Raw genomic sequence first — 27,383 nt, forward strand, 5'->3', positions numbered from 1 at the left:
TGAGTTATTGAATAAAATCAGTAAGATATAGACACTCCTAAACCATAAAGCGACTTAGCATTTCTAAGAAAACCATCAGACAACCCAGCTGGGAAGCAGCATTGTTGTTGTAATTACTAAGCTCAAAATAACTACACAGCTCAGTTCTTTTTTAAGATGATACAGAACCAAAGCAGAAGTTCTTGCTAGACCTGTTTATTTCAACATTCACATGCGCACCTTGATCCTCTGTGATTTATGAAAGAGGAATAGGGTTAGCATTAAGCATGCTCCCACCTCTGTGCTTTTCTATTTTTCCTTTCACATTTTACCTCACTGGTTTTGTCTGTCCTTGTCTCCTTGAAGGGAAGATTACAATCAAGAGACAAAGTGAAGAAAAACAAGCAAGAATGTATTGACCGCAGCAAAAAATATACTTAGGGCTGTGAAACAAGGAAGATTTTAGAAGAAGCAACAGGAAAACCTAGGCTGGGCGGTTTTGGCTCACTGAGAAGTGAGCGAAAAGGGGGCCTTGGAGACAAGTTCAGGGGGTTAGCGTGGGACAAGCTGCCACTGCCCATTGCTCCCCTGGTTACAAGTTTTGTGGTGTCCCATCGAGTTTAGGAGATGCTAATTAGACCAGACATCCTTTCAGATGTACTTCCGGACAACCTTCTGGATGAAGCCAGGGCTGTGAAGGAAGCCCAGGTCCTGGGGGCCAGAGGGAAGCCAGTGCCGGCAGCCAGGAGAAGGAAGGCCTACCCTTGTACGAATTTCGTGCATCGGGCCTCTAGTAATAATAATAATAAAAGATAAGCATTTCTTTGCCTGCTGTTTTTAACCACTGAGCTATTTGAGAACTTAATCTTCAGATGTGACAATGAATAATTAAAGAAAGGTTCAAGCTATTTTGAAGTTTACACTTAACGTACTTTGAAGGCAAGAACAGAAGTTTTGACTTGATTTGCAAACATCTGCTATCGTTCATCTGTCCAACTCCCCAAGAGATTGTCTTAGGACCCTTAGACCCCTCATCCCTGTTTTCCAAACTGGGTTCAATGGGACCAGTGTTTCTCCAACATGGGGTGAGCAGGATACATCTTTCTGGGATTAATCTTACGTGATGATTGGCAAAAAAAACAATAACTTATATTAAATATGTTTTTTAAATTGATTTCAGAGAGAGGAAGGGAGAGAGACAGAAAGAAACATCGATGAGATGAGAGAGAAACATCATCTATTGGCTGCCTCCTGCATACCCCTACTGAAGGGAGAGCCCAAAACCCTGGCATGTGCCCTAACTGAGAATCTGTGACCTTCTGGTTCAGGGGCCGATGCTCAACCACTGAGCAACACCAGCCAGGCCAATAATTTATTTTAAAAGGGATACATTGTGGGCCAGGATGCAAAATTCACATGAACTCTTTTGGAGAGGGAGGAGGCTTTGGTCATTTGTGTTTCAATATTTTGACCCTGCCACACAAATAAAGCTCTGGAAAGGAATGGTATCCTCAAAGAGAGAGTCTGGCCATTACTTTTTTCCTTTAAATTAAAGTATGACTTTCATGAAGTGCACAAATCTAAAGTTTGAACCTCAATGGATGGATTTTTGCATATGTGTACAACTGTTATAGAATAGTAAGAAGCTAGGAAAATCCAGGACAAGCAGAATAGGGAAACTAAGTTAAACAGCAGTTTGCAGACCCCTAGTAAATCCTATCTTCCCTAAACCAAAGAAACTTAAGAGCAACTGGGTTGCACTTCTCCCCAAACAGAGGGTAAGTGGCTTAAATCACCCCACTCAGGGAGACAGCAGAAATTCCATTAGTGTAATTTGTCTCCTTGAAGGGAAGATTACAATCAAGAGACAAAGTAAAGAAAAACAAGCAAGAATGTATTGACCGCAGCAAAAAATATACTTAAGGCTGTGAAACAAGGAAGAATTTAGAAGAAGCAACAGGAAAGCCTAGGCTGGGAGGTTTTGGCTCACTGAGAAGTGAGCGAAAAGGGGGCCTTGGAGACAAGTTCTTGAAGTTAAGAGAATAAACCTCATTTTGGTTACATCAGCAGAAAGCTAGTGAATATTCTATTGAGATCCTCCCCTAAGACCTTCCCTAAACACCCAGCCTTAAAACCCCTCAAAATAAAGGTCCCAGCGCACCCTCTCCCTCTAGGGGGCATGCCCTTGACATTCCCTTCCTCTCTTCTTCCCCCACAGGCATGCATCTCCTAAACTCCATGGAACCCCACAAGACTTGTAACCAGGGGAGCAATGGGCAGTGGCAGCTTGTCCCACGCTAACCCCCTGAACTTGTCTCCAAGGCCCCCTTTTCGCTCACTTCTCAGTGAGCCAAAACCGCCCAGCCTACGTTTTCCTGTTGCTTCTTCTAAAATCTTCCTTGTTTCACAGCCCTAAGTATATTTTTTGCTGCGGTCAATACATTCTTGCTTGTTTTTCTTCACTTTGTCTCTTGATTGTAATCTTCCCTTCAAGGAGACAAGAACAGACAAAACCAGTGAGGTAAAATGTGAAAGGAAAAACATTAGGCTTTTATTTTTATTTTTTAAAATATATTTTATTGATTTTTTTACAGAGAGGAAGGGAGAGGGATAGAAAGCTAGAAACATCGACGAGAGAGAAACATCGACCAGCTGCCTCCTGCACATCCCCCACTGGGGACGCGCCCGCAACCAATGTACATGCCCCTGACCGGAATCGAACCTGGGACCCTTCAGTCCGCAGACCGACGCTCTATCCACTGAGCCAAACCGGTTTCAGCTAGGCTTTTATTTTTATAGATTATTATTATTATTATTTGGTAAAGGGACGTACCTAACTTCAATGCTAAATCACCTGGAATCCCATCCCCCTCCCTTGCTTAACTCCTCTGCCCACTTCTCCCACACAGAGAGCTCTGGTCCGCTTCAAAGTCAGAGCAGAAGCGATAGACACAGATTGGTCTTTGATGCCTAAGAACATCAGGGCCCGCTGTTTGATGCGAATGCAAAGCATCTGTACTTTTCAAACCTTTCATGCTATCTCACACTGCTACAACAAAAGCTGAAGAGTTTGAGGTGACACACATTACACACATTAAAATATTTGGAACAGGGGACTTTTCATTTCTTTTTCTATTATATATAGCTCCTTTTACTCTGCAAACCACACGGGATAGTAAATTACTTCTGGCATGCAGCCCTTGTCCCCTTGCCAGATTTCAACTGAAGCAGGTTTTTACAGCCAGGCTAACAAGCCCTGAAAATGAGGAGGTAAGTATAATGGACACGATGGCATGGTCTTTAACTGCAGGAGCCTAGCATGACAACGGGAGATTCGAATAGATTCTACTTTATAAAGTTTTTTTTTTTTTTTCTAATGAAATCTTTAAAAACTCTTTCAGGTTACTCCAGTTCAAACACATGTAAATGGAAAGAGTTTCTTTTAATTGGCAAAAGCATTTTTGTGGGTTGTTTTCCTGTGGCTTAAGTTATTGCTTTTGAAAACTAAAAAAAAAAAAAAAAAAAAAAAAAGGCGAAGAAGAAAAGAAATGGTAGTTTGGGGTAACAGCCTACTATTAAAACAAACTGACGTCTTGAAAAAAAACATGCTCTGAAATGATTGGCCTGCCGATTGTTTGTGTGTGAATACATTTCATCAAAGCCATCGCTGATTAGCTCTGTCAACTTTTTTTCAGTTTGCCTCCAACCCATATAGAAACCCAATCCTGCTTAAGTATGTTGTAGGTCTTTCTTGAACAAAACTTCAAAAAATTGAAAATAAATATCACATTTCATTTTCATCACGGAAAGAAGCAGGTAGGATGTGTTGTGAGGTAATACCCATTTCTCTAAATTGAATTCCCACGTCTATTCCCAGGCACAAGTGACAAGGAAAAATTCTTTTTCTTCTTCTCATTCTACCCTCCAATTAGACGTGACTGATTAGCCTCAGCATCACATGTTCAGTCCCAACTTGTTTCAGCAAAGAAGAGGTGTGGCGTTGTGGTGTGTGTGTTGTGTGTGGTGAGTGTGTGGTGTGTGTGGTGTGTGTGTGTGGTGTGTGTGGTGTGTGTGGTGTGTGTGGTGTGTGTGTGTGTGTGTGTGTGTGTGGTGTGTGTGGTGTGTGTGTGGTGTGTGTGGTTGTGTGTGGTGTGTGTGGTGTGTGTGTGGTGTGTGTGTGTGGTGTGTGGTGTGTGGTGTGTGTGTGTGTGCTTAACTATACAAGAATAATATGGCCTTCCTCCAGAAATGCCAGCTTTCTTATCATTCACCAGCCATTTTCCCTGTGGCTGGAATATCTTTTGTCCCTTTATTCATTTGCAAATTTAGCTCATGGGGAAAAAATTAAAAAGGAAAGTTGCCCTTAATGGCCCACCATCCCACTATCACCACCAATTTGTGTGCTTATGTACATTTATATAAAGGGCTCAGTCTTTACATCTTTTTCCCCCCATCCCACTAATTTTCTAATTTTCTAGGTGATCTTATCCAGGCCCATAACATCAAATGACATCTATCAGTGCTATCCAGTAGAATTTTCTATGATGATAGGAATGTGTTGTATTGGCCAGCTGACGTGGCTCAGTGATTGAGCATCAACCTATGAACCAGGAGGTCACGGTTCCATTTCTGGTCAGGGCACTTGCCTAAGGTTGTGGGCTCCATCCCCAGTGTGGGGCCCACAGGAGGCAACCAATCAATGATTCTCTCTCATCACTGATGTTTCTCTCTGTCCCTCTCCCTTCCTTTCTGAAATCAATAAAAATCTAGAATAATAAAAACATAATATGCTAATTAGACTGAACAGCTGAACTACCTTCTGGATGACCTTCTGGACGAAGCCGGGGCTGTGAGGGCCGAGCCCCTTGCACGAGTTTCATGCTTCAGGCCTCTAATATGTATATATTTGTAAATGTATTGTATCTGCACTTTCTGATACAGCAGTCATGAACCCTGGGTGGCTATTAAGTGCTTGAAATGTGGCTATAGCATGTGAGAAACTGAGTTTCTGTAATCCTCACCAGAGAATATTTTTCCATTGATTTTTTAGAGAGAGTGGAAGAGAAGGGGAGAGACAGAGAGAGAAAGAGAAACTTGCCTCCAGCACTTGCCCCAACCATGGCCGAGGATCGAGCCACAACAGAGGTACGTGCCATTGACCAGAATCAAACCCGGGACCCTTCACTTCACAGGCTGATGCTCGATCCACTGAGCCAAACAGGTTAGGGTATGATAAACTGAATTTTTAAGTTCATTTCGTTGATCTAAATTTAAATTGCCACAAGTAGCTAGTGGCTGCCACATTGGACAGCGCAGATCCATAGGACTTCCAGGTGCAGAGCACCAGCCCATCACTGTCCACCGAACACCAGACTCAGGCCAGTATAGCCACCTGCCTGCTCAGCATCTCCACTTGGAGCTCTTACAGGCATTTCAAAATTAGTACGTCCAAAATCAAGCTGCTGAAGTTCTCCCTCAAAATCTGCTCTTGCTATAATCTTCTCCTTCTTGGATAATGGCAATTGTATTTTCTCAGTTTCTCAGGCCAAAAGCCCAGGAGTTGCCTCCATATCTAACTTGTCAGCAGTCCTCTACAAAATACAGCCAAAATGTGACTTCTCCCCATCATTGCTACTGCTATTATCCTCGAGCAAGCCACCATTACCACTCACCTGGATTATTGCTATAGCCCTCACCTGGTCTCCCTGCTTTCACCCTGGCCTTCTTGAGTCTATTTTTTTATGATAATAGTTGTTATATTTATTCAATATCAATTATGAGCTGATGTTACATATAGCATCTTATTTTATTAATATTGCATAGCTAAGCTATGTGTTCTATATTTAACTTAACTACTACTAATGTGAAACCTTAGAAAAGTCATCTTACAATTAATAAAAGATAGCATACATATGTATTGCAAGCCACCATTCTATTTAGTCTATGCATATTGATTTGTTAAAACTTATGACAATGCCCGGCTGGTGTGGCTCAGTGGTTGAGCATCAACCTATGAACCAGGAGGTTACGGTTCGATTCCCAGTCAGGGTACTTGCCTAAAGTTGCGGGTTCGATCCCCAATGTGGGGCCCGCAGGAGGCAGCCAATCAATGATTCTCTCTCATCATTGATGTTTCTCTCTCTCTCTCTCCCTTTCCCTTCTTCTCTGAAATCAATAAAAATATATTTCAAAAAAATAATAAAAATAAATAGAATTCATGACAATCATAAGTCCTATTATTTCATTTTTTAATTACAGTTTACATTCAATATTAATTTGTATCCATTTCAAGTATACAGCATAGTGGTATGTTACCGACTGGGGTTACTGGATGGGACCAAAAGATGTTACCAGTGAGACAACAAGACCTTGGTTCTTATCTTCTTTTTTTTCTTTTTTTTTTTTTAATAGAATTTTAGGTCTTTTTTTATTTTATTGATTTTTTTACATAGAGGAAGGGAGAAGGGGAGAGAGTTAGAAACATTGATGAGAGAGAAACATCAATCAGCTGCCTCCTGCACACCCCTAACTGGGGATGTGCCCGCATCCAAGGTACATGCCCTTCACCGGAATCGAACCTGGGACCCTTGAGTCCGCAGGCCGATGCTCTATCCACTGAGCCAAACTGGTTAGGGTGAGTAGGGTGATTTTTTAAAAAATTTTGTAAGAATTTATTTGAGCCCTAGCCAGTGGCTCAGTGGTTAGAGCATTGGCCTAAGGACTGAAGGGTCTTGGGTTCAATTCCAGTCAAGCCTCCATCCATCGCTCTGTCTCTCCTCCTCCCTTCCACTCTCTCTAAAAATCAATGGGAAAAAATATCCTTGGATGAGAATCAACAACAACAACAACAACAAAAGAATTTATTTGAGCCAAACTGAGGACATATGCTAGGAAGCAAGATTTCAGTTGCTCCTGAGTAGGGTGATTTAAGCTATTTTCCCTCTGGTTGGGAAGGAGAAGTGCAACTCATTTACTATTAAGTGTCCTTGGTTTAGGGAAGTTAAGATTTATTAGGTGACTGAAAACTGCAGTTGAACTATCTATCTCAGTTTCCCTATTCCTCTTGTCCTGGATTTTCTTAGCTTCTTACTATTCTACTAGAGGCTCAGTGCACAAAATTCATGCACAGGTAGGGGTCCCTAGGCCTGGCCAGCGATCAGGGCCGATCTGCAGGGTGACTGGCGGGGTGATTGGACCCCCCTTCCCCTGCTGGCACCTGCCTTGGCTGGCCTGGCACCACCTGCTCACCAGCTACTGCTGGTCGGGGCCTGCGAGCTGAGGGCAGCTCCTGTGTCGAGCGTCTGCCCCCTGGTGGTCAGTGCATATCATAGTGACCAGTTGTTCTGCCGGTCATTCTGCCGTTCGGTCAATTTGCATATTAGTCTTCTATTATATAGGATAACAATTATATACTTTACAAAGTATTCCCCTGATATTTCCAGTACCCACCTGGCAACAATATATTCTTGGGGGGGGGGGAGGGATAAAACAATATCATTGACTATATTTCCTATGCTATACTTTACATCCCCATGACTATGTAACTACCAATTTGTACTTCTTAATCTTTTCACCATTTTCACCTAGTCTCCCAAGCCTCCTCCCCTCTGGCGACCATTAGTCTGTTCTTTGTGTCTATAAGTCTTGTTTCAGTTTTGCTTATTTTGTTCTTTAGATTCCATATATAAACAGGCATCTATTCTTAACAGCAGCCAACGTTATTCTTTTATAGTCTGGCAGACCACATCTATGCTCCTCAAAGCCCTGCAGCGGCTTCTCTCTCTTTTTTTTTTTAACAATCATTTAAAAAATTTTATTTTTCAATTACAGTTTACATTCAATATTGTTTTGTATTAGTTTCAGGTGTCCTGCAGCAGCTTCTTGACTCAGAGTAAGAACTAAAATATTTCACTTGCCTACAAAGCCCCATACTGAGAGAGGCCAGTAAGCCAAGGCAAGTAGAACAGGGATACTGAGACAGAGAACTAAACAAAATGACAGAGCAATTTACAGCAGACACAGGTCACCTCCCTAGAGATAGCATCTAGGCCTCAGTTGTATTTCAGCTTCAGGCCCAGAAATGCAGCAAAACCGGATGGGCCACACCAGGACCCGCTGCAATGACTGAGGACTCCCTGTCCTGATACTGACCAGTCCGTGGAGACCATGGCCCTGGAGGAGCATACCTAGAAAACAGAGTAATATGCTGCTGAAACCCTCCCCTGAGACCTCCCCTGAAGTTCTCTTTTGTGAGAAAGAGATAAAAACCTTAAGACAGCCTGGCTGGTGTGCTCAGTGGTTGAGCATCGACCTATGAACCAGGAGGTCACAGTTCGATTCCCAGTCAGGGCACATGCCCAGAGTTGTGGGCTTGATCCCCAGTGGGGGCCGTGCAGGAGGCATCCAGCTGATCAATGGTTCTCTCTCATCATTGATGTTTCTGTCTCTCTCTCCCTCTCCCTTCCTCTCTGAAATCAATAAAAATATGTTTTTTCTAAAAGCCTCAAGACATAGGACCCAGTGTGTGTTCTCCCTCTGGGGAGCAGCCCCTGCCATTCCCTTCCCCTCTTCTTCCCCCACTCTTCCCCCACAGGCATGCATCTCCTAAACTCTAAAGGACCCCATGAGACTTGCAACCAGGGGAGCAATGGGCAGCAGCAGCTTGTCCCAGGCTAACCCCTGAGCCTGATCCCTTTTCTTTGACTTCCCAGAGAGCTAGGGCAGCCCAGTCTAGGTTCTTTTGTTGCTTCTTCTATGCTAAGTCCTTTCTTGTTTTACGTCCCCAGCTTTAATAAATGTTCTCTCAGAGTTATCTGTTTTGAAATTTTTTCTGCATGAAGTCAAGAATCCACACACTACCAGCTGGCCCCAGGCAGACGGTCCCTTTCTGGTAACAATGCCATTTGGTGTCCTGCCACTCCCTTTCCTCTCTGACCTTATCTCCCACTCCTCCCTAGTTTCCAGATACATTAGCCTCCCTGTATCGCAGTAGTACCCCCCTCAATATCGCAGTGCAGGGCCTTTGCACTGGCTAGTCTCTCTGCCTGGACTTCTTTTCCCCAGATAAAGTCACGGCTCATCCCCTCACCTACTTCAAATCCTTCTCAAATGTCACTCCTTCGGGGAGGCCTTTTATGTTTATCCTCCCTCTACAACCCTTATTCTACATTCTTGCTTTTTCTTTTCCCCATCTCACTGATCACTATCTAACATAGTATTGTCTTTCCACTCATGCACTGAAACATAAGCTCCACTGAACTGAAATTGTTTGCTGCTCAACTTCCAGAGTTAGGCAGTAGTAAGTGCCCATTACCTATTGGTTGACTAAATGAATGAATATTTGTACAGTTGCACTGTACTATGTAGTTTTCATTGTGACTTATTTCTTTAATCAATATGTCTATCCTTCATAATGCTGTGACTTCCATGAAAGAGAGAATAAATATTTTCTTTATCTTTGAAGTCCCTAGAACCCAACATTGAAAAACACTAAGTACTCAATAAACATTCACTGGGGAAAAAAACAACTCTATGTCATGCATGCCACCTATTATAAGAGCAATATTTAATATGCTCAAAACTCTTCCTAAAGGAAAATGGTCTGCCCACAGCTACTTTTTCTTACCACCTGACCTGGGCAATTTGTCACTACAGATCAGGTCACAGTAAGTAAAATTCTGACTCAAGGACAACCAATCCATTGGCTGGCAAAAAACCTATAATGTACCCTGGCATGAAAAGGTGAACTGAAGTGCCCTAACCAGTTTGGCTCAGTGGATAAAGCATCGGCCTGTGGACCAAAGGATCCCGGGTTGGAACCTGGTCAAGGGCACATACCTTGGTTGCAGGCTCCTCCCCAGCCCGGGTACATGCAGGAGGTAACCAACTGATGTCCAGGCGCATGCAGGAGGCAACCAACTGATGTGTGTTTCTCTCACATCTATGTTTCTCTCTGTCTTCCCCTGTCTCTTCCACTGTCCTTAAAATCAATGGGAAAATATTCTCTGGTGAGGATTAATAGAAAGAAAGAAAGAAAGAAAGAAAGAAAGAAAGAAAGAAAGAAAGAAAGAAAGAAGGAAGGAAGGAAGGAAGGAAGGAAGGAAGGAAGGAAGGAAGGAAGGAAGGAAGGAAGGAAAGAAGGAAGGGAGGGAGGAAGAACTGAATGAACTTAACTCTCTCTTTGGACTCTACATTAAGAAGAAAAGAGAGAATTACATCATGGGAACATATGAGTTAAAACTAAAGAGAATCCATGAGTTAGAGATAAGAGCTTGAAGAGCTTGGCCAGGCAAAATTGTAAGGAAGCAGACTCTATGAGTAAGTAGAGACTGAAATATGGAAAAGGTATACAGAGTAACTGTGTGGGGGGAAGAACATAGTAGTCAAGAGAAAATGGAGAGTCACTGAATCACATTATAAGAGCACCCTGAAGTAAGGGTCCACAAATTCCTGCAATTAGGTCCCATTTTGAACTCTTTTTAATTCCATTCTCTTGAAGCTCTGTCCCCATTCTTGCTCTCTGTGTCGATTTGCAATAATGCCCAACTGCTTGAGTGTCTTAGAAGAGGTTGTGTCAGTTCTTTATAATCCTCCATCCAAACTAAAATACCATTCTTGGTTCATAAAGTTGCTATCACATGTAGAAGAGTGAGGGTGTTGCATTTTCTACCAAATGAAACATTTGAGATGTTCTTCAAAGCCGTAGCCCATTGACCCTGGGAGCTTTGATCATTTATTAGGAAGCACAGGGAGGAATGTTCTCTTTGGAGCCATTTGGTTTCTCTTAAAGTCACACTCCTAAGGCAAGCTGGAATCCACTTACAGTGTGGATGTACCTTGCTGAAACAAAATTGAAACTCTGGGTTTACAACAACAGGTTATTATTTGGTCACTTTTAACAATCTTCCATTTATTTTATTACAAAACGAGCATACTGTTAGAAATTCAAATGCCATGTTCTTTTAAATGGTGAAGGTTTATGAACCACAAGAGAGCCACAAACCTGAAGTTCCCCCGCTGCATTTCAGCGAATAACATTGGTTTGGGTTAACACAAAGCACCCAAGAAAAAGAGCTTTCTGCTTGAAAGACTTGGTCACAGTCTTTCTCCTTCTCCATGAGTAGCCCTTCCCTAGGGGTCCACACAGCTGCCACTAGCACAGAGGAAGCCAGCTATTTTATTTTTTTAATATATTTTTATTGATTTCAGAGAGGAAGGGAGAGGGGGAGAGAGAGAGAGAAATATCAATGATGAGAGAGTTAATGATTGGCTGCCTCCTGCGGGCCCCACACTGGGGATTGAGCCTACAACCTGGGAATCGAACCATGACCTCCTGGTTCATAGGTCGATGCTCAACCACTGAGCCACACCAGCGGGCCAGGAAGCCAGCTATTTTAAAATGCACTCACTCATTTGCTGGAGGGGTAGTGGGCCATACAATTAAAACCACCATCTTTATTTTGAGTACATTTTGGCAGTATCTACCAACATTTTAAACATACATGAGTTAAGGCCCAGGTATTCTGACACATACAAATCTACAGAAATACTAACAAAAGTACACAAACGTATATGTATAAGGATGGTCACTGAAGCGATGTTTGTTAATAGCAAAACATTGGAAAGATCCTAAATTGTCTAACAAGGAAGTAGTTAAATAAATTAAAGTACATCCAGGCAATGGTGTAATATGCAACTATTAAAAAGATGGAAGAGTGTATGTATATGAGATGAAAATAGGCCAATATGTTGTTAAAACTAAAAAAGGCAAGTTAGCCCTAGCTGGTTTGGCTCAGTAGATAGAGCATCGGCCTGCGATCTGAAGGGTCCCGGGTTCAATTCCAGTCAAGGGCATATGCCCGGGTTACAGGCTCAATCCCCAGTAGGGGTAGTGCAGGAGGCAGCGGATCAGTAATTCTCTTTCACCATTGATGTTTCCATCTCTCTCTTTCCCTTCCTTTCTGAAATCAATAAAAATATATATTTAAAAAAAAATAAATAAAAATAAAAAGGCAAGTTACAGAACAGTAGTTATTGTATAATACATTTAAAACATGTATATGTTTGTGTTGTGAGGAAAAAAAAAAAGCTTGGAGGATTGCCCACCCAACCATTCACACATTTAGAAGTGAAATAAAAATATTTAAATAAAACATTTTAATAGAGAGAAAAGAAAAGTGAGAGACTTCAGAATCCGACTCTGGTTCAAATCCCAGCTGCAGCATCTTTTTAGGGTTAGTTGGGCTATTAAAATAAAAATCTGCTTTATCTTAACTTCTGATTGACACTTTACAGCCAACTGCTGGAAACACCTCCGCTTTTATTTAATACGCTGTTGTTTTGAAACACCAGAGAAGATCCTGCCTTAAGAGACTTGTGATCCGTTTTTCCTGTGAGGAACACGTACTTTGTAAAGTGAACAATTTCACTCCCTCACCTATCTGTTTGCTAATAAGATGCTCATAATAAGTGAGGCATATTGTCTCTTTTGCGAATCCTGCTCCCTTTTCTCCCCATCTTACCCTAAGCCTCCGTAACCTGGGAGCTGTCCAGGTACAAATTAACATTTAAAAAGACCTCAAGTTGTTCACACAAGCAGCTCTATTATTGCTCTCTCCTTTACAGCCTCCGTCTGCTCAAGAACCCACGTTCAAATTGGATCACAGCCACTCCAGCCAGCCCTTCAGCACGCAGGTATTGTGGGCGAGAGGCTGCTGTGGGCTGCGAAGTCCTTTCTTCATCCTGAAATAACTTCACTCATCAGGTTCCCTGACCAACTAGTTTGTGCTCATCACAGGCTCTGACAAAGCACTTTTGCCTGCCGTGTCACTAAACCTTACAGCAACCCTGTAGGAGGGTGAAGCTTCCTTTAACAAGGGAGCAAACCCCCCTTCCAGATGCTGGGAAATCTAGGCTTTGGGGTTACTCAAGGCCACTAGCGGCTCTTTTATTGATTTTAGAAAGAGAGAGAGAGAGAGAGAGAGAGAGAGAGAGAGAGAGAGAGAAACCTCAATGACAGAGGAACATCTATTGGCTGCCTCCTGCACGCCCCCTACTGGGGGTTGAGCCTACAACCCCCCGCATTTGCCTTGACCGGGAATCAAACCGTGACCTCCTGGTTGGTGGGACTGGGATGGCACTCAATCCACTGAGCAACACCGGCCGGCCTCTTTTTCCTTTTTTAAATTAACTAATTTTAAAAGTCACGCAGTACTGTAAAACTTGGAAAGGAATACACATTCCGCCCTAGCACTGAACGGTCGCCGGCTCAGGTCTGGTCCAGGGGTTGCAGGTTCTACCCCGGGTGCGTGCGGAGGCAACCGATCGTGTGTCCCACGTGTGACCGGTGTGTTGCGCGGCTTGAACCGTGGCACATCCCAAACGCCGCTCTCCCGTCAGCTCCCTCCGTTCCTTTGTGCTTCATTCACCCGGTCACCTCCCTGCCCCGGCGGGCACTCGGTCGGATGCCCTCCCTTCGTCCACTCCCAGGGAGTCTCCCGCGCCCGGGCTGCGGCCACTATCCTGGCGGGGCTGAGAGCGCCCCACGCGGGACCCCGGGACCCCGGGACCCGCTCCACCCGGCCTCGGCTCCACCTCGCGGGCTGCAGGTCTGAGAGCGAGGATCCGCCGAGGACGAGGGAGGGTCGGGTGGGGGGTCAGGGTTGGGATCGCAGGCAAGGGTCGGAATCGGGTCGGTGGTGAGGATCAAGGTCGGGACAAGGGTCAGAGTCTGGGGTCGGGGGCCAGGGTCCGAGGCGAGGGCCCGGGTCCGGGACTGAGGGCCGAGGTTGGGGCGGCGGAGAGGCGGTCCTGGCGGAGCCGAGAGACGCGGGCTCGGGGCGGCAGGGCAAAGGAGCGCCCCCCCCCCCCCACCCCCCCGATCTAGCAGCGGCGGCTGGTGGAGGCTCCCCGCGGCCCTCGACAGGCTGCCGCAGCTCCCGCGGGAAGGGCGCCCGCCTCCCCTCCAGCCCGGTCCCCGCGGCAGCTCGGTGCCTGCAGCCCCAGCCCGACTCCTGCAGCCCCAGCCCGACTCCACAGCCTGCCCCTGCCCCCGAGCAGCCGCCGGCCTCCGGGGCACGGAGTCCCTGTGGGAAGCAAGCCAGGGCGCAGCGCCGTCCGAAGGCCGGGCCTGGGGGTAGCAGCCCCTGCCCCTTCCTCCGGGGCGTTGGCGGGTGGGGGTGGACAGCACTGCAACCTCGCTGCCTGGGGACCGCTCCACCAATCCCCTCCCGTTTTCCTCTGAACACCTTTCCGTGTCCTTTATCAGGCCGAGGGTGTTCAAGACTTGAGCAGTCTTGGAGGGAAATGTCCTTCGTTTAGGGGGTGGGGGGTCTCTTTCCCACTAAGTGTAGGATCCTTTTTTTGGCCTTGGATCAACTCTGTCCCCTCCCCTCCACACTCACTCCCCCATCTTCCCCAAACTGTCATCAACAGCTGTGGTTTAAATCAATTTTTATTTATTTTCATTTTTTAAAATATATTTTTATTGATTTCAGGGAGGAAGGGAGCAGGAGAGAGAGAAACATCAATGATGAGAGAGAATCATTGACCGGCTGCCTCCTGCACGCCCCACACTAAGGCGGAGTCCACAACCTGGGCATGTGCCCTGACCTGGGATCAAACCATGACCTCCTGGTTCATAGGTCGACACTCAACCACTGAGCCACACCAGCCTGGCCAATTTTTAATTTATGTTATGAATTTGAAAAGACTTTTCAGGGTGAATCTGTGTAATACACTATGATCATATTTCCTGTCTTATACTTTCACCCCTTTTCCCTGTGTTAATCATTGTCTCAATTATTAAGCATTCTATGTACTTATTAATTTTTCTCCAAATGTCCTGCCCAAACTGTAAATCTTATTCATTCAAACTCATCAGGTAATACATCTATTTAGGATTGTTGTTTTTTTTTCTCAGAAATATTCCTCCCATTTTCGTCTTAACTGTTGCTCACTAAGACAATGACACAGCTGTTGTTCTGGGATTTCCCTTCATCATCATCGTCCTGGGAATTTTCCTTACTTCTTTGTGGGAGTCCGTCCCCTGTGTTCTGGATCCCACATCTTGTTTTTCTTCCTCCTTTGGGTACAGCACACCTTCTAGTAGCTTCCTGAGAAAGGGTATAAAGGAGGTTACTTTTTCTTGAGATCTTGCATGTCTGAAAATATCTTTATTTGACCTCCTCACTTGACCGATGTGATAATTTGGGTTTGTAATTCTAAGTTAGAATTCACTTTTCCTTAGAATTGTGGATTGCCTTCTACCTTTCAATGCTATTCCTGAGAAGTCCAATGAAATTCTTCCTTTTGTATATGACCCATACACCTTTGTGTATTACCCTATATGTATTATTGTTTCTGAAAGCTTTATCTCCTATCTGTGATGTTTTGAAATGTGCCATAATATACCTCAATGTGCATCTTTTAAAAATATATATGTTTTTGCCGAAACCGGTTTGGCTCAGTGGATAGAGCGTCGGTCTGTGGACTGGGGGGTCCCGGGTTCGATTCCGGTCAAGGGCATATGCATTGGTTGCGGGCACATCCCTAGTGGGGGGTGTGCAGGAGGCAGCTGGTCGATGTTTCTCTCTCATCGATGTTTCTAGCTCTCTATCCCTCTCCCTTCCTCTCTGTGAAAGATCAATAAAATATATTTAAATATATATATATGTTTTTATTTCATTTTTAGAGAAAGAAACATCGATGTGAGAGAGACATGTCAATTGGTTGCCTCCTGAACACACCCCAACCAGGGCTGGGACAGAAATTGCAACCTAGGTATGAGCCCTTGACCAGAATCAAGTCCGAGACCCATAGGTGCTCAGGTTGATGCTCTAACCACTGGAACACCGGCCAGGGCTATTTATCTATTTTTTATTGATTGATTTGAGATTAGAGAAACATTGATTTGTTATTACACTTATTGGTTGATACTTGTATAATCCCTGACCAGGGATGGAACCTCCACCCCTGGCATATGGGGACGACAGTCTAACCAACTGAGCTACCCTGCTAAGGCCCTTATTTGTTTATCAAACAAATATTGATCTATCATGTCTTAAGAGACTGGGGATACAAGAACGAATGATATAAATTTCCCTTCTGTGAGGTACAGAGTAGTAAGAGAAGCAAAAACTTAATACATGCTATTGAATGTGATAGGTACCATAAAAGGGTATGCACCAGGTACTATAGGAATGCCTAGAAAATTACTAATTCAGTCTGGAGGACCTGCCGAGGAAAAACTCAGCATGTCTTTCCTTGTTCTTTAGGTCTACTAGTGGGTTAGGTTTTTTTGTTTCATTACACATTATATACTTCTCTCATCACAAACCTTAAAGGTAAAGTATAATATTTATTTTGAAGACTACTAACCTACTTTTTTTTTTTTAAGCTACAAGAGATGTCCTCAGAATAAACTGCTGGTTCATTCAGTTAAGTGCAAAAACTAGACTGAATTAATAAAGGATTTCTTTAAGCTATTAATGTATGGGAAAGGTAGAAATAGTAAAGTATTGCTGCTAAGTTTCTGGTATATATTTACAAGTATGAATAGAAGAAATGTCATGAAAATAATGTAAACATACATGGAAGTAGTAGAAGAGGTGACAATGGATAAAATACACTTGAAAGTTGTAAGAACCCCGAAATCATATTTCATAGGATTAGCAATCATCTTATCAGAGGATCACAAAGATTTGTCTGACACAAAATATTTGAGCCTATAATTTTATTCCAGACTGAGAATAATTGATCTAGTAGAATCTTCTAATTGTGTAAAGAAATGGGCCCAGAAAGTTGAAGTGACTTTTCTAAGGCCGAGCTGAGATTGGAGAAACTAGGAGACATGGCTCCCACTTCAGTGCATCTTTTCCTCTAAATACTCTGTACATTTACCCAGGGGGAAGCTCAGATATGCACCAAGCAGCATCGAAGGAACGTTATGTCGATATGTTAAGTCCTTTGTTAATTAGTTCAACAAAAATGTATTGAATGTCTATTCTTTAATAGGCTTTAGAGATGCACAGGTGAATTAGACATTAGCTAGTTGGGTAGACAAGTACATGCACTATGGGTAATTTTTTCGATCTGGGAAAATTGGGGGATATTTTCATGTCAGAGATGACATCTGAGTTAAAGCGACGAATGTTGTAAGCCTTTGATGAGGGAATGGGGGGAGGCATTCCAAACATATTAACGAAGTGCAGAACAGTTCATAAAGTAATGCTGAAATTAGTATGACTGAAGAGCAGGGAGGGATGGCCAGGAATACAAAGACATGAAATGAGAAAGTAGAAAGAACTCTGATTTTGCAAGGCTTTTACCTAAAAAAATTAGAGATGTTTATTGATTTTTCAAAAGGTTCTATCATAGTATTGTTTGAAACAGGAGTCAGCAGCATGTAAAAACTCTTCAAGATTCATGGCTTTCCAAGCTACTTTTTCTATGCCATCATTTTCTCTGAAATAATCCTGAATTCACGTCAAGAAACACTGAGCCCAGAATAAAACAAGTTCCCCAACTCTGCTTGGGAGTTTCACGGTGAATTCATTTTCTTGTTCACAATGCATCCTGTTCCCCTTCTTCTGCTGACACTTTAGTAAATTTGAAGATTTCTAAGAAATGAAAAGTAGCTTCTAATGAGAAAAAAAAGGAACCCTGCTTTAATTGAGTATATAAGCAACGTAATTAGAATTATAAAAATAGAATTGATGTTACGATTTTCTGGAAGCCAGTGAAGGGAGAAACCTGAGACATGCCCCTTACGAAGGGCACTCACACTTAAGTAGAGGAAGTCCGGGTCTGGAGAGGGAGCTCTGCCAGTAAAGAAGAGGCATCACTGACAAGCAGACCTTCAACTCATTGGCTACTCCCATTGCCTCTCTCTCACCAGGAGTTTGCTGGGATGGGCAACAAAGTTTCTCATCATCTCTCTCCGCCCTGACATTTTGAAGTCCCTGTGAAAAGAAAACTAGTTATTTCTCAGGAAAATGTGGTGACACTTGTTAAACATATAATTGTCTGAACAGCACCAACTGGGGCCCCTTGGAATAAGGGCTCAGGAAAGAGTGAGATAGATTGAAAAGAATATGACTACTCTCATTAGAAAACAAACAAACAAAAAGGATTAGAGGCGGAGACACCAGCATAAACTCATGTTTAGTTTAACCTAGGTAGAGATTGATAGATACAGTAATAACTATAGACTTGTGTTTATGCATGTGTTAATATACATACACATTTCCTAGTTCTGTCCAGAAACAATGACACCTCAGAAGCAGTGGGCACACCCAGCTCCCACATCTTGGTTTCTCTGTCAAAATAAAAGGAACCATAGCTTCTTGGCTAAATGGTTGATCTAGGACTAGGGTAAGGAATATACAAGATAGCACTTCTTGTAGTAGGAGAAAGTAAGGAATTGCTAAAAGGAAAAAAAAAAACCCACAATGATGGGGCCATGTCAAGGGGACAGAGGAGCCAACTAAAAGGTCTCCCAATGAAAAATAACTAACTAACTAAATTAATTAATTAATTAAATAAAAGGTCTACCAGTGGCCAAAGCAGGAACAATTTGAACAACAAAATGAAGAACATAATATTGAATATAGCTCAAAGTACCAAATAAATATCTATGAATCCATACAAATAAATGATTGAATGAATACAGAAATGAGGGATAAAAGAAAGATCTCCTGTACAGAAAAATTAGAAATAATTTACGTAGATACTCCCCCATCAAGGAAGTGGAGCTTAATTCACCACCACAATCACCCATCACCACACCTGAGTGTGGGCTACACTTGGGGACTTGCTTCCAAAAAGTAGTATGAAAAGGGGTGAAAAAGTAACTTTACAGTGGAGAAGCCTATCAAATCTTAAATTTGTCTGGTAATTAAGTTAACATTACCAGAGACAATCATGTTGACAGCACGTGGATATGATGTGATGAGAATGGCACTTGACTACTGTGATCTTCCTCCCCAAAACCCATAACCCCACTCAACTATTAGAAAAACATCAGATAAACCCAAATTAAGGAACCGTCTATGATTTTAGAGAGGAAGGAAGAGGGAGGGAGGGAGGGAGAAAGAGAAAGAGAGAGAGAGAAACATCCATGTGAGAGAGAAGCATCAATCGGCTGCCCTATCCCTGACTTCCATTTCTATATCTCTAGGTAGATGTGCCTTCACAATACCGGTAATTGGAAGACTGTCTATCTCCTTATATATATATCTACTGACAAAGAACTTTATTTCCAGTCATTGTAGTGTAAAAACTACAAATAATTATATTTGCTTTCCAAAAGTAAAATTATAATGTTAAATATGATATTCCAAAGTATACACCACCCAACCTCAACTCCCAGGGATTCTGTTATGGTCAAAAATCACTGGTCTAAATCCAAACTTAGTTTTATATTTGTGTAAACGCGAGACCAGAGACATTAAATAACTTTCTCAAACTCACACTGCAGTTAATGACCAAGTCAAGTCTTGATTCATAGAATGATATTCGTTCTCCTAAGTCTGTTGCAAAGTGTAACGTGAGGAAAACAATAGATGTTATAAGTAGAAATAGAGCCAAAAGCATTTGTCTCCTATTAGGAGAACTGTCTTCAAAGAGTGCTCTCTGAAGAGAACCCCACCAAGTTGAAATTCCTTGGCCTGTGTGTGTTCATTTGATCCTGATACACCAAAAAGTACAGTAACTTAATTTATCTTCATATAAAATAGAAGTCCTACCCCTCCAATCATTCTCTCTCTTTACAGTGCCTTTGTGATAAAAAAAAAATAAAATGGTTACAGAATTCTAAATTCTATTGTTGAATGCTTTTATAATCTCAAGGAATTCCTTCCAGGCACATCGAGTACAAACTATCTCACCGGCTAGATGTAAGCCCTGTATTGTTCGATCAAAAACCAGCTGTTAAATCATTCTGTGGTCTCTTCGGGCCACCTCTCTTATTCAGCTCAACCATGAAGGTGGCGACTTTCTCAGACTAGTCACATGAATTAGTTATTATTAGAAGCTTCTATGCCAAAAATTGTTAGAGTGCTAATTGCAGGAAACATGGAATGGCAATGCCTTTTAATGGATTCACAGCAAATTTCAAATCATTGCAGGTCCAAGGGAAACTCTTCCTACAGGTTAAAGTTAAGGGAGAGGAAGGCATGAACATGAATTAAAAAATTGTTCGACCAGGGAATAATAGCTAAGTTTCCCAGGAACTAGTGCCACTGACGAGTGTGCAAGCAGAAATAAAATCGTGAGTAGAGTAAGGTGGATGAGAGTATTTTTGTACGAAGTACATGAAACATCCCGAAGAACACTGCATTTGTAAGTTGAAAGACAATCCTTCCATAAACATTCATCCCTACAGATCCTCTCCGAGGATATACTTAACCTGTGTTATCTTGGCAAATGACTTGAAACTGTGGAGTTCAGTTTCCTCAGGTGTAGAAAAGAGGCTTAAATTAGATGCTATCTGAGTTTCCTCTAGCTATACAATGTGTTTCCATGTAAAAATCCATTTCTACACAGTAATTGCTAAATATATCCTTCAAACAAAAATCACATCATGCCCTGACAGGTTTGACTCAGGGGATGGAGCGTCGGCCTGCGGACTGAAGGGTCCCAGGTTCGATTCTGGTCAAGGGCATGTACCTGGGTTGCAGGCACATCCCCAGTAGGGGGGTGTGCAGGAGGCAGCTGATGGATGTTTCTCTCTCATCGATGTTTCTGACTCTCTATCCCTCTCCCTTCCTCTCTGTAAAAAATCAATAAAAAATATTTTAAAAAATCATATCATGAAAATAGGAATATTTTAAAAACAACTAGCTGAAAAGGAAGGCCTGGATCTCTTAATTTGTTCTGATTAACAGTAGTATCTAGCAATTATTAAGGTGAAATGAAGATGAATTTATAAACTTGAAGTGGAAATCTAGTATTATAGAAGTGGTATAATACTGAGTTACATTGACATGATTTATGACATAGTGATGCTCTTATTTCCTCAGAAAATGAAGGAAACATTTATTTTGGAAACAATAAGTTCACAAAGATAAGAGGTAATAACATCAAGACTAAATTCTTTTCTGAGCGGGGCCTGCATGAGATATGTAGAGACTGATTTTTTAATCTATTTTTCATTGCTATGAAACAGTAATTTTCATTACTCTCAGCCTAGGTTTATTTTAATCCTCACCTGCAGAGTGAGGATATTTTTCTTTTCTTTCTTAATTTTTTTGGAGGATATTTTCCCATTGATTTTTAGAGAGAGTGGAAGAGAGGGGGGAGAGAGAAACACTGATGTGAGAGACACAGCGATTGGTTGCCTCCCACAGCTGCCCCTACAGGGACTGGGAAACCTGTAACTGAGCACACCAGCCAGGGCTGGGTTTGTTTTTAATGAAAATTTGAAGGTGAGGGTGCATGAGGTGTACAGAGACCGATTCCATTTTTAGAGCCATTTCAGCTCCTTGTTTCTCAGTATCAGACCTGGGAAGGCAGCAGAGTGTAATACATACACAAGTAGCACCATTATCTTTAAGTAAATTATAAAGCAGAACAGCTCTGACTGAATGGGGATGCAGAGCCCACCACATCGCAACCTCGCCATTTCCCTTGCGGTAGCTTCTTGAAACGCTGGGGCTTCCAAGATGCCAATTTGGCTATCTTTGTTGTACTGGAAAACACATGGGTATTTGAGGCCCCTGTAACTTGCTTCACATCTCAGTTCTTCCCTTTACACGCTGTGGGATGGTGAGAGAGCTACTTAATCTCTTTGAGATTCAATTACACATGTGTAAGAGGTTAGCTAACGTGGCTGTTTATGATTGTTGTGTGGATAGGATGCTCAATCAATTTCAATTCACTTCCGATTTTGTTTAAAATTAAACATAAAACAACTTGTCCCACACTTTGAAAAAATGGGCATAATAGTTGTCTCCAGATGTAAGCCTCCCAAAATTCAGGTTTAGGCATTTTCAATTTGTCTCAGGTGGTTTTTCCTTCCTCGGGTTATTAGTATCAAGTTTCTTCTTGTCCCTGGGGTTCTAACTACCCATGCTTATTACATCTAGTTAAGTCTAGATAAACACACACATAAATCAGTGGCTTATTAAAAAAAAAACACACAACAGTGAATATTCCATAGGCCTCATATTTTTCTTTTTAAACAAAGGAAACAAAAATGTATAAACTTTTAATTTTACATTTCAAATAGAACTGTTAAGATTATTCCTTCACACAAAGATTTATTAGGAAGGTTATTGCTATTTTTACTTTGGAAGCCATTCTTTTTTTAAATTGATTATATTTCTCTCAGAACTTATAGCAAATATAACTCTAGTTTCCTCAAAGCAAGACTTAAACATATTATTTTCTGATATAGCATGTGTTGGCTTTTTTAAAATGTTTTTTTAATTGATTGTTAGAGAGAAAGAAAGGGACAGGGAGGGATAGAGAGACATAAACATTGATGAGAGAGAAACATTGAACCCAAAACCCAGGCATGTGCCTTGACCAGGAATTGTGACCTCCTGGTTCCTGGGTCAATGATCAACCACTGAGCCACACCAGCTGGGCTGTTGGATTATTATTTTTTTAAATATCTTTTTATTGATTTCAGAGAGGAAGGGAGAGGGAGAGAGAGAAACATCAATGATGAGAATCATTGATCGGCTGCCTCCTGCACGCCCCCCACTGGGGATCGAGCCCGCAACCTGGGCATGTGCCCTTGACTGGAATCGAACTCGGGACCCTTCAGTCCACCAGCCGATGCTCTATCCATTGAGCCAAACGGTCTAGGACTTCGTTTATTTTAATAGTCTCAGACCTCAATCTCACAGTGATAGCAGTGGTAGAGGACAGAAAGACACTGTACAAGTGAAAAAGAAAAATTGATATCTAGGTTATTTTTAGCAAATGTATTCAATACTGATAATTATTCATTCCAGTGCATCAGAAGTTGATCTTTCTCGATCTAGAAACAATATGTACAATATCTTATGTCTCTAAACCTCTTTAGTTTCATGGAATCATGGTCAAGAGTGAGAGTTCTAGAGACACATGGTCTTGCCTTTGTTTCTTCATCTATGAAATGGGGATAATAAGTTACCTACATCAGAGGGTTGTGTAAGGACTGAATGAGTCAAAAATATTAAAAAACCTAAAATACTGCCTGGCACATAGTAAACATCAATAATTATTACCATTACTTATATTTGTGCACTAGTGTTCTTATTCTTCTAAATCCATTGGATGAGCCCCTATTCTATGCCAGGCATAGTGATATACACCTAAGAAGTAGAAAGTGAAGTAGAAAGAAAAAGACTTGGTGCTATAATGCAGGGGTTGTTAACTTGACTTTGATTCAGGTAGTGCATGAACTTAGACGAGAAAAAAATTAAATCTTTAATTACATTAACTTCCAACTGAAATTTAGCTTTTCCTTAAACTATTAATATAGGTTACATATCGCAGTAGTGTTAGCAATGCCTATGGCTTTATTTCCAAGAGAAATTACAGATATTTCTATATGAAGTTACAGTTCTTGCAGGTGTCTCAAAATATTATTTGCCCTCATCACTACTTTGAAATTATGATAGTTATCAGACTGACCTGCTGCTAGATCACATTTGGTACATTAAAAAAAGATGCACCTATATTACTATATCACAACTTTATTTTTTACTATTTTGGTAATGATGTTTAATTATAATTGGCTTCCTTTTATAACCTGATAAATTTCCTTTTTTTGTATGTTTAAAAAAAGGGGTCCATAGTCTTCATCAGATTGCCAAAGGTGTCCATGACACAAGAAATATTAAAAATCCCATCACAGAAGCCTGTGGAAGGCAAAGTGGGGGCATTAATAAAAGAGTGCACACTTGGGAGGAGTACAAAATTATTTCTGTTTGTTTGTTTTTAATATATTTTTATTGATTTCAGAGAGGAAGAGAGAGGGAGAGAGAGATAGAAACATCAATGATGAGAGAGAATCATTGATCGGCTGCCTCCTGCATGCCTCCTACTGGGGATAGAGCCGCAACCCAGCATGTGCCCTTGACCAGGAATCAAACCTGGGACCCTTCAGTCCACAGGCAGACGCTCTATCCACTGAGCCAAACCAGCCAGAGCTGATTTTTTTTTTTGTAAGAGAAGGTGGTCCTCATTTTTAAAAACAAACTTAAAAACACTCAACTTGAGGTCCTAAGGATAACTTTATTACGATTGCAAAAGTGCCTAGGAATTGGAGTTTAAAAACCTGGGTTCGAGTCACAGCTCTGCTACTAAATGAGCAAGTCACTTAATCTCTTTGGGGCTATTTTCTCACCCGGTGAATGAAAATAATGCCAGTTTCATAGGATCATTATGACAATGATAATGTACGTAAAAGCATATTTATAAACTGTAAAGGTTAAAATGATTGCTATTCTCCTCTTGAACACATATCTAGTCCTGTGCTAGGAAATATAAAATAAACGGACAACCGCCTTTGCTTTTTAGGATTTTATCAATTCTAGATATGGCAAAAGTAAAAACAAGCAAAAACCCTAGAAAACAATTCAAATTCAGTGTGAGGTAGGGGACGTGTGAGTTGGTGCCACAAAGCTCAAAAGAGTTGCCATGCCACACTTAGAAATAACAACACAAAATAAATAAGCTGACCACAGAAGTCACCAACCCTGTGATGATGTAATTGTTTTACTTATAGAACAAAATCTGATTAAGAAGATTATAATGTAACCAAGACAACCCCTCAATTATTTGTCTGAGGCAATAAGGGTTTTTTCTTTGTTGTTGTCTTTTTTTGTGTGTGTGCTCTACCTACAGTCTAGACAAAGGAGAATATAAAAAGTGAGAATTAGGACACATCTATAATACCTTAATCAATAAAGAAAATAAAAAAGTGAGAATTTGCTTTTATGCCTTTCCCATAGCATGGTTGGCTTCCTCTTGACCAGTCCTGGGGCTATTTTCATTAACATACAGCATGGGGCTACTGGACATTAAAATTGTGCCCGTGCTGAAGCCTAGAAGGCGACCATGGGTGTGTTTTTTTTAAAAAATATATTTTATTGATTTTTTACAGAGAGGAAGGGAGAGGGACAGAGAGTTAGAAACACCGATGAGAGACAAACATCGATCAGCTGCCTCCTGCAACACCCCCCACTGGGGATGTGCCCGCAACCAAGGTACATGCCCTTGACCGGAATGGAACATGGGACCCTTCAGTCCACAGGCCGACGCTCTATCCACTGAGCCAAACTGTTAGGGCGACCATGGGGTTCTTAAAGAACCTCCCTGCTCCCTTCACTCCATTTCTCTGTTCATCAAGGATTTATGATAACTTGTCACTTGGTCTTTTCCTTTGACTATACCTGTTCCCCCACACTCCCTCCAAACGGGAGGATCCTGTACAAATGATGAACTCTGGTAGTTTTGCCAGTTATATTTGCTGTTAATTAATAAATTAGCATTCTGGCTTATAACTTGAAATTTTGATGATCTGCTTAGCGTGATGTAATGCCCCAGACCCTGATTAAATGGATGAAACTTCATTTTATAACCCAGTAAAGCTAAAGACGAGCAGTCTACCACGATCTAAAACCCCACAAGCCTCTGTGGGGGTGGCTTTAAATCAGAGAGGGCTTTTTCCCCCCAGAAATCTAAAACAGAAATCCTCTTTTGTGGAAGGAAACCTAAAAAACCCCAGCGCAGATAATATATACAAATAATATAACAAAATAGTATTCTGAACTTTTTTGTCTGACGAAAAATCTGCAATAGGTCTACGTAATTTCAGACGTGTTCCTGAAATGCCAGATTTTTTTTATTGATTGTCTTATTTGTAGAATTCACTTTCTTATAAGCAGCAAATGCTTTGATAAAATCAGTATTTTAGATAAGTAGCCATTCCAAAGATACTAGTTTTGCGAACAATTTAAATAACCATTCCAAAGATACCTGCTTTGTATGTACTGTTTTGAAGCTAACTACAAAGACCAAAGCAAACATTTGAAAAGTGTTTTTGAAAGTCTAAAATGGTTGTGTGTTTATAGATTGGGGATTTGGAAGATAATGTTTCACTGTAATGTAATCCTAGATCACAGCATTTGAACTGGGAAAACATCCTTAGAGGTCACGTTGCCCAACCTAAAATTCCAATCTTTGAAGAGTTTTAGCTCAACTCCAAACCTGTCTGTGTCTGAAGAGTGAACGGGGCCTATGCATCAATCTTTTTAAAGCCAGACCCGCAAAACATAGGATTCCCTCTCACGTTTTTGAGGCGCAAAGTTAATAGTTTCTCAGGAAGCGTGTACGTGCTTCTAAGAAACTCTCCCTCTGACCACTCCTGTGGTGTCTGGGGTGGTCGTTGGCGGTGGGTGGCTGGGAATAAAATACCTAGGTTTTGCTTCCAACAGAACAGAGGTTGAGCAGCCACGATCCTGAAGCCTCCCAGACCCTACAAAAAATTGTTTCCCTCCCTTTATAGTTTATGGGACATTCCTGTTACATATAAATCGCTTCCTTGCCCTGGCCGGTTTGGCTCAGTGGATGGAGCATCGGCCTGCGGACTGAAGGGTCCCCGGTTCGATTCCGGTCAAGGGCATGCACCTTGGTTGCGGGCACATCCCCAGGAGGGGGTGTGTGGGAAGCAGCTGATCGATGTTTCTCTCTCATCGATGTTTCAAACTCTCTATCCCTCTCCCTTCCTCTCTGTAAAAAAAAAAAATCAATAAGATATATTAATTTTTTTTTAAAAATCGCTTCCTTTGGTGGAGCCCAGTCGCACCACAACCCCTCGGCTGCTCCCAGTCCTTCAAGGGCTTTGCTGGGTGGGATTCGGCCATGGGTGGCTTGAGGCACGTGGTGACAAGGGGACAGGGGACTCGGTCATGCCCGGGGAACCTCTCCAAGGAGAAGCGACCCAACTCCCTGGCAGGCCCCTTCCTATGAAGTTAGAGACTCGCTGATGAGTAATGGATCTGGGTTCATTTAATAGGCCCCTCACCCGCAGCTCCTCAGAGGCCCGCCTCCCGTCAGGGGTCCGGTACTCCTGGGGACAGTGACTGACGACGCTCTGAAGGCGAGAAACCGCTCTCTAAGCCGCTCGCTGGGTCTCTCTCTCTCCCCACAATGCACCGGGGCCAGCAGGAAGGCCGCTCCGACCCCTAATTTTCCCGCGAATTCAGTTCAAAGAGGCGGCCGGGCCCGCGGTCGGCAGCGCGCACGGGCCAACCAAGCCGCGCCTCCGCGAGAAGAGCCTCCGCGTGACTGACGGGGGAATCCGCGGGCCAACGGGCTGGGCGGCCGGGCGGCGCGCGCTCCCGCCGGCCAATCAGAACGCCGGGCGGGGGAAGTGGGCGGAGCCAGGCCGGGCTAGGGTGAGCGGC

General features: G+C 42.4%; 1 protein-coding gene across 1 annotated transcript in view; it reads left to right on the plus strand.

Moving 5' to 3' along the window:
* RAB11FIP4 (RAB11 family interacting protein 4) overlaps positions 1-13,548 on the plus strand; it is a 278,710-nt gene extending 265,162 nt beyond the window's left edge. Inside the window, exon 14 of the mRNA XM_028154824.2 lies at positions 13,526-13,548. The gene's annotated coding sequence lies outside the window, so the exon portion shown is untranslated. The remainder of the gene's footprint in view (positions 1-13,525) is intronic.
* The last annotated feature ends 13,835 nt before the right edge of the window (positions 13,549-27,383 follow it).

Source organism: Eptesicus fuscus, chromosome 20, assembly GCF_027574615.1.
Source record: "Eptesicus fuscus isolate TK198812 chromosome 20, DD_ASM_mEF_20220401, whole genome shotgun sequence".
Lineage (NCBI taxonomy): Eukaryota > Metazoa > Chordata > Mammalia > Chiroptera > Vespertilionidae > Eptesicus > Eptesicus fuscus.